This window comes from Pseudophryne corroboree, chromosome 1 (genome assembly GCF_028390025.1).
Source record: "Pseudophryne corroboree isolate aPseCor3 chromosome 1, aPseCor3.hap2, whole genome shotgun sequence".
Taxonomy (NCBI): domain Eukaryota; kingdom Metazoa; phylum Chordata; class Amphibia; order Anura; family Myobatrachidae; genus Pseudophryne; species Pseudophryne corroboree.
In genome coordinates, this window is record NC_086444.1 from 1,139,360,529 (window position 1) to 1,139,366,528 (window position 6,000).

At 49.2% G+C, this 6,000-nt stretch overlaps 1 long non-coding RNA gene across 1 annotated transcript in view; it reads right to left on the minus strand.

Moving 5' to 3' along the window:
- LOC134928455 (uncharacterized) overlaps positions 1-3,656 on the minus strand; it is a 166,290-nt gene extending 162,634 nt beyond the window's left edge. Inside the window, exons 1-2 of the long non-coding RNA XR_010177931.1 lie at positions 3,539-3,656; positions 367-454 (exon numbers count right to left, since the gene is read on the minus strand). This is a non-coding gene — a long non-coding RNA (uncharacterized LOC134928455). The remainder of the gene's footprint in view (positions 1-366; positions 455-3,538) is intronic.
- Positions 3,657-6,000: the final 2,344 nt, after the last annotated feature.

A 6,000-nucleotide genomic window follows, 5' to 3' on the forward strand; every position in this document is an offset into this window, starting at 1 on the left:
TGCTTTGTTATTTTTGTTTTTTCATTTCTTTTCCTTTCTGCCCTTATTTTCTCCTTCCTCTTTACCCTTTTTGCTGTTATTTTTCCATGTCCTTTAGTCACTCTCATTCCTCTAAGGCTATACCAGTTTAAACAAACTTACCGTATACACTTTCCTCCAGCTTTCATAGCATCCAGGGAGAGAGATATCAAGCCTTGAAGTGGACAAGTGGAAAAGTTGCTTGTTTGCTATGGGCAACTTCCCAACTTCTCCACTTTCCACTGAAAGGGAGATTTATGAAGAAGGCATGACACATCTCCCATGGTAGTCTTGTTCCTAGTAGGCAACACCACCCATCTCACTGGCCTACTCCTATTAACCACTTACCACCCTACGGTCTCTTGGTTCTTGTGTACCACAACTGCAGACATCAATTTTCAGGACATCAAGGCATTCCACAGTGTGAGGTTATATACTGTAAACGTTCAAAAATTTGTTGTTTCAAACATTTAAAAGGTGGATCTGTACATCCATTTCCAACCATGATTGAGCCGGTTTCTACAAAATGCAATATCCCTGGTCCACTGTTCAAGCGTCTAAAAAACATACATACAGTATACTGTATTTTTTTTAATGGGACACTTATTCTGGAGTACTATAATTTTCTTAAACTAACAAACAATGACCTAAGATATCCAAACACAGAAGGAATTTAAATATTTAATGGAAATAAGTCATGGGGTCAGATATTTTGATAGACAGCAGAATGTAATGTAATTTGAGTATAACTCTGAGTGTTCCCGCGCTTTAGATTTATGTTACCATTCATCAAGAAAGAGGGATTCCATGTGCAGAATACCAGTACACTATTTAATCATTAAAATATAATGCCTTTCTTACAGATATCCATCATAATAATCATAATAATAACATTCAATTGAACTGGAAGAATGTATAACTTACTGCTGCTGTATTAAAGTGCTTATAGTTAAAAAAAAATATATAATTTGGGTTAATAAAGCAGAAGACTGGAAAGTGGCTCTTTTGGAAAGTCATATATAGTAAATGCTGAGAAAATAATCACGATGCAAGTTCTACTGAAAATCCTGTTCTAATACTAAACCAGTGGAATACTGTATATTCCAGATGTCATGCTTTAACAGACCAACCTCATTATCTTGGCATTTCCAATATATTGTACCAAGTGATTCATCGCGCCCTACGGGCGCTCTTCATACCGTCGTAAGAGGCTACGCCCCCTTAATCCTTGCACACCCTTGTGGCGTGCAATATTTTTATTATATGGAGTATTACCTCTAATCATAATTGTGTGAGTGGTTAAATATTGCACGGACAAAGGGCGTGCAATGGTTAAGGGCTCATAACCCCTTGCAACAACGCGAACAGCGCACGCAGAGCCTGATGATTCACCTAGTAGACGTGGATGGGGATGCCGCGGGTGGGAGAGGGGGTGGTTGCGGGGGTGTCATGGATGGGGGAGGGGCTTGTGTGGTAGTGCCGTGGGTGGGGGAGGGACGGGTGTGGGGGTGCCGCGGGTGGAGGTGGGGGTGCAGTGGTGCCGCGGGTGAAGGAGGGGCAGATGCGGGAGTGCTTCGGGTGGGGGAGGGGGTCCGGAGCCACCGTGGGTGGTGGAGGGGGGGTGCTGCGGATGGGGCCCGGAGGCAGTGGTTCTGAGAGGAAGGGGGGAGAGGGTACAAATTACCTGGTCCAGGTCTGATCAAGGGGCCCAGTGAGGGTCCAGTAGAGGCCCAGGCCACCTGCCCCTTACCTAGCAGCAGCAGCTCTTTTCCTCAGCCCATCACATGCCGCTGTGTACTGGGCTGCAGTGTGGCCATTGAGGTGCTTAAAGTACTATTTGTTTCAGCATTTTTTCTAAGGGTACATAACCACACCCAGGGGCGGATCCAGAACAAAATGACAGGGGGGGCACCACAATAGGGGAAGGAAGGGGGGGGTTCGGCACATGCTCCTGTGAAGAGTGTGGCATTGTAACAAGGGGTTTGGCCTCACAGAGAATGCCATACCCATGCGTCACGCCCTCGTTTTCATCACGCTGGGGGCATGGAGTACTAGGGCAGTGGGTGACAGGATGAGAGTGCGGGGACGGTAAGTGAGCAGGGACAGGCCTGGTAGGGGACAAGGCGATGTGCGGGGACAGGGTGAGTGTGCGGGGATAGGGCAAGTGTGCGGGGACAGGCCTGGTACGGGACAGGGTGAGTGTGCGGGGACAGGGCAAGTGTGCGGGGACAGGCCTGGTAGGGGACAGGGCAAGTGTGTTTTTAGTTACAGCGTCCCTTTCTGTAATTATTTTTTTTATAGTCCCCATTTTTGTTGGAGTGGTCCAGTGTGTTTTTAATATAGTGCCCTCTGTCAGGGGCGTCAGAATGATTTCACACTGGGGGGGCAAGTTTGAATTTCATTCTGGCGCCCCTGCTGTGGTGCCGATCTCCTCTCCTTCAAACACCCCCCCCCTCCCTCCCCTCCCTCCCCTCCGCTTCCGCTGTGGTGCTGGTCGCTCTCCTTCAGTGCGGGGGGGGGCGCTTACCTCTGCATCCCCGTGGGCGGTGTCCCCTCTTCTGTAATACCCAGCTGTCTCCTCAATGGTGATACATTACTGGGAGAAGGCGTGGCCCACAGCCATGCCTCCTCCAGTAATACATCACCAATTGAGAGACAGACGGCTAGTACAGAAAGGGGCGACGCATCATGTTTGTGTGTGTGTGTGGGGGGGGTCAAGCTGCCCCCCCCGTTCCTACGCCTATGCCCTCTGTCCCCCGTCCTGTTTCCAGCATCTACCTGTCCCCTTACGTCCACCCACCTCACAGCAGCAAAGCCTGCTTTCTTCTCCCAGATCCCCTGTCAGGCTGTGGCAGTGTCGCATCCTACTTACAGCAGATGTGCGACGTTGCCGGGAGCCGGGACTGGCGCTGCTGTAAGGGACACGGAGGCAATGCACGCTAACACAGCTGACTACGCACCCTGTTACTGTATGGTATCAGTGGCAAACGCAGGATTTTCATGGGGGGGGGGGGGTCCGTACGTGCACAAGGTGTGTGTGTGTGTGTATGTATGTATATATATATATATATATATATATAAAAATATATATACGCACACAGAACATCTGTACATCGACATACACACACATACTGTACACAGCATACATGCGTACACAGTTTACATGCACACATCATACACACACACACAGTATACATGCACACAGTATACATACATACATACATACTAACACGGTATACATGCAAACATACATACATAGTATGCATGCACATACATAGTATACATGCACACAGCATATTATACATACACACACTGTACATACATATACACAGTATATATGCACACAGCATGCACACACACTATACATGCACACAGCATACTGTACATACATACACACACAGAGCATATATGCACACACAGTACACATGCATACAGCATATATACATAGTTACACACACATTCTATACATTTACACAGCAATACACACACTCATTAATAGTAAACTGAACCCCCTCCTCACCTTACATTACTGTGGGAGCCGAAGACAGCAGCCACTGCCTCACGTAGCTCTGTCTCATGGCCCCTTGAACTGCCTGAGAGGAGCTGCGCTTCCGCTGCAGCTCCCCCTACAGGCAGCCACCAGCGGCAGCAGCAGCAGCAGCAGCCAGGTTCACACTGTCACTCGGACAGTGTAAGGAGCTTAAAAAGCTTCTCGTCGGTAAAAAAAAAAAAAAAAAATGACAGGGGGGGCACGTGCCTGGGTGCCCCCCCCCCTGGATCCGCCACTGACCACACCTCCTGTGATTAGGTCTCAACTGCCCTGCCCGGAGGTACTGCGAGTGGGGGAGGGGTGGGTAATGCTTCTCCTCCTGGAAGCAGCTAAGCTGCTGTCCTCCCTTTGGCAGTGGCTCTCCCAGAGACTCGCACAGCCGCCAAGCAGCCAGTCTCTATTGTTAGCGCCGGTGTCCCAACGCGCTGCATTACAGGGAAGAAGATGCACTCAATAAACTACAGCTCCCAGCAACCCTTAGCGCCGGAATGCTCCTGTGTTAAGGCCTGCTGGGAGCTGTAGTTTATTTAGTGCATCTACTTCCCTGTAATCCAGCACGTTGGGACAGCGGCGCTAACAATAGAGACTGGCTGGCAGAACTGACTGACTCGCTGAATCAATGTAAAAGGTGAGAGTGCTGTGCAGTGTCAGTGACACTGCACACCCACTGCACTGCACTGCACTGTCACCTTTTACATTGATTCAGCTTCCAGACATTACCCTCTGCGATATCACCCACTCTGTCTGTTACATTAGCCGTTTCGGGGCTTCCAGCCCGGCAGCCCAGGTGCTGTGTTTGCGGTCAGGGCCTCTGGGGATCTGGGCGTGGCTGTGGCGGGGAGGCACTTCTGTGACATCACGTGCAGAGGAGGCTCCGGGGCTCAGAGAGTATGCGGCGCAGGGAGGGCTCTGAAAGCCTTCCGCTGCGCCACTTTCATACACATCTATGCCGGTGGCCGCAGCAGCTTTTGTTCCACCTCCACCTATCTACAGCACAGAGACTTGCTTCATACCCCCCAACAGTACCTTTTTATGGTCTGTACCGATTTCTGGCTCTCCAAACTTCCATTGAAAGTATAGGAAAAGGGGCGTGGCCACGTCCCCTTTTCGAATTTGTACCGATTTTTATGTGTAAATTGTTGGAGGGTATGTTACTGCAGATGCAGCGGGACTATTTTGGGGTGTGGACCTGGAGTTGCAGCTCCATCAGCCCCATTGTTAATCCTGCTCTGGGAACACATAGCAGCCAAAGGGCAGAGCTTCCCGTTGGATGTAACCTGTGTGGGAGGGCGTTTCTCACCCAATCAGTTGTGGACTGGTGTGATAGACCTGCTGCTAACCCAATGAGAGCTCCTAGCCACGCCCAGCGTTAGCCACACAGTCACAGAGTGACAGATCTGGGCTATTATGGGATACGGTCGTTAGGTGACACAGCTTAGGCCGACAGTCATTAGGTCGACCACTGAAGGTCGACATACATTAGGTCGACATGGTCAATAGGTCGACATGGTCATTAGGTCGACGTGCACTAGGTCGACAGGTCAAAAGGTCAACATGAGTTTTTCACATTTTTATTCATTTTTTGGATTTTTTTCATACTTAACGATCCACGTGGACGCGCACACACAGCCCACGGTGCCTGCTGCAGCCAGGGAGCGGGATACAGGGTGCGGGTAGGCGGTGGGCGCCTGTGAGGTGAATGCGGCCGCGCCCGCAGGCGCAGGCACTGCTTGCTCATGCCAAGAACCGCTCCTGAGCCTAAGCACAGTATAAGGGATGGAGCAGAGCAGCTTTGCATGCACAGAATTGACTATAGTATAGACCATCTATAGTTTTAATTACTATCCAATGTATAAGGAGACCAATATGTACATATATGTCCAGGGCTGGTGCTAGGTTCTTCTGCAGCTCCACCAGACTTCTGGACTTGCTTCGGTGATCTGCAGAGCAGAGGTACTTGAAATGTGGAATAACAAGCACATCCGGGGAAAAAGCTTTCTGCTCTGGCCGTATTGCACCATCTAATTGCTTACTGAGATCACTGGCCTTGTATATGATGTATTACATAGACTGCACTTTATTTTAAGCAGACTATAGCTTAAGTGCTAATTATGCCCTGCTCATGGGCAGCCAACACTATATTCATTCAAGCATTTGGAACAGCCCCTCTAGAAATCTCAGCAAACCCCAACACACCTAAACACACCTACCAGATGGGGAACAGTTTTAAGTAACAAGCAGAAGCTTACTTCCAGGTAGGAATGGTCATCGATGATCAACATCAATGGAACCATTGATGAATAACCTTGATGGTGTAAAACCATCTGTAAGGGAACCATTGATGGTTTTACCCACCAATGGTCACCCCTCCATTAATGTTAAATGAACTGCAGGTCAATCAGAGCATGGGGTGGGGCTTCACATGTGTTGGG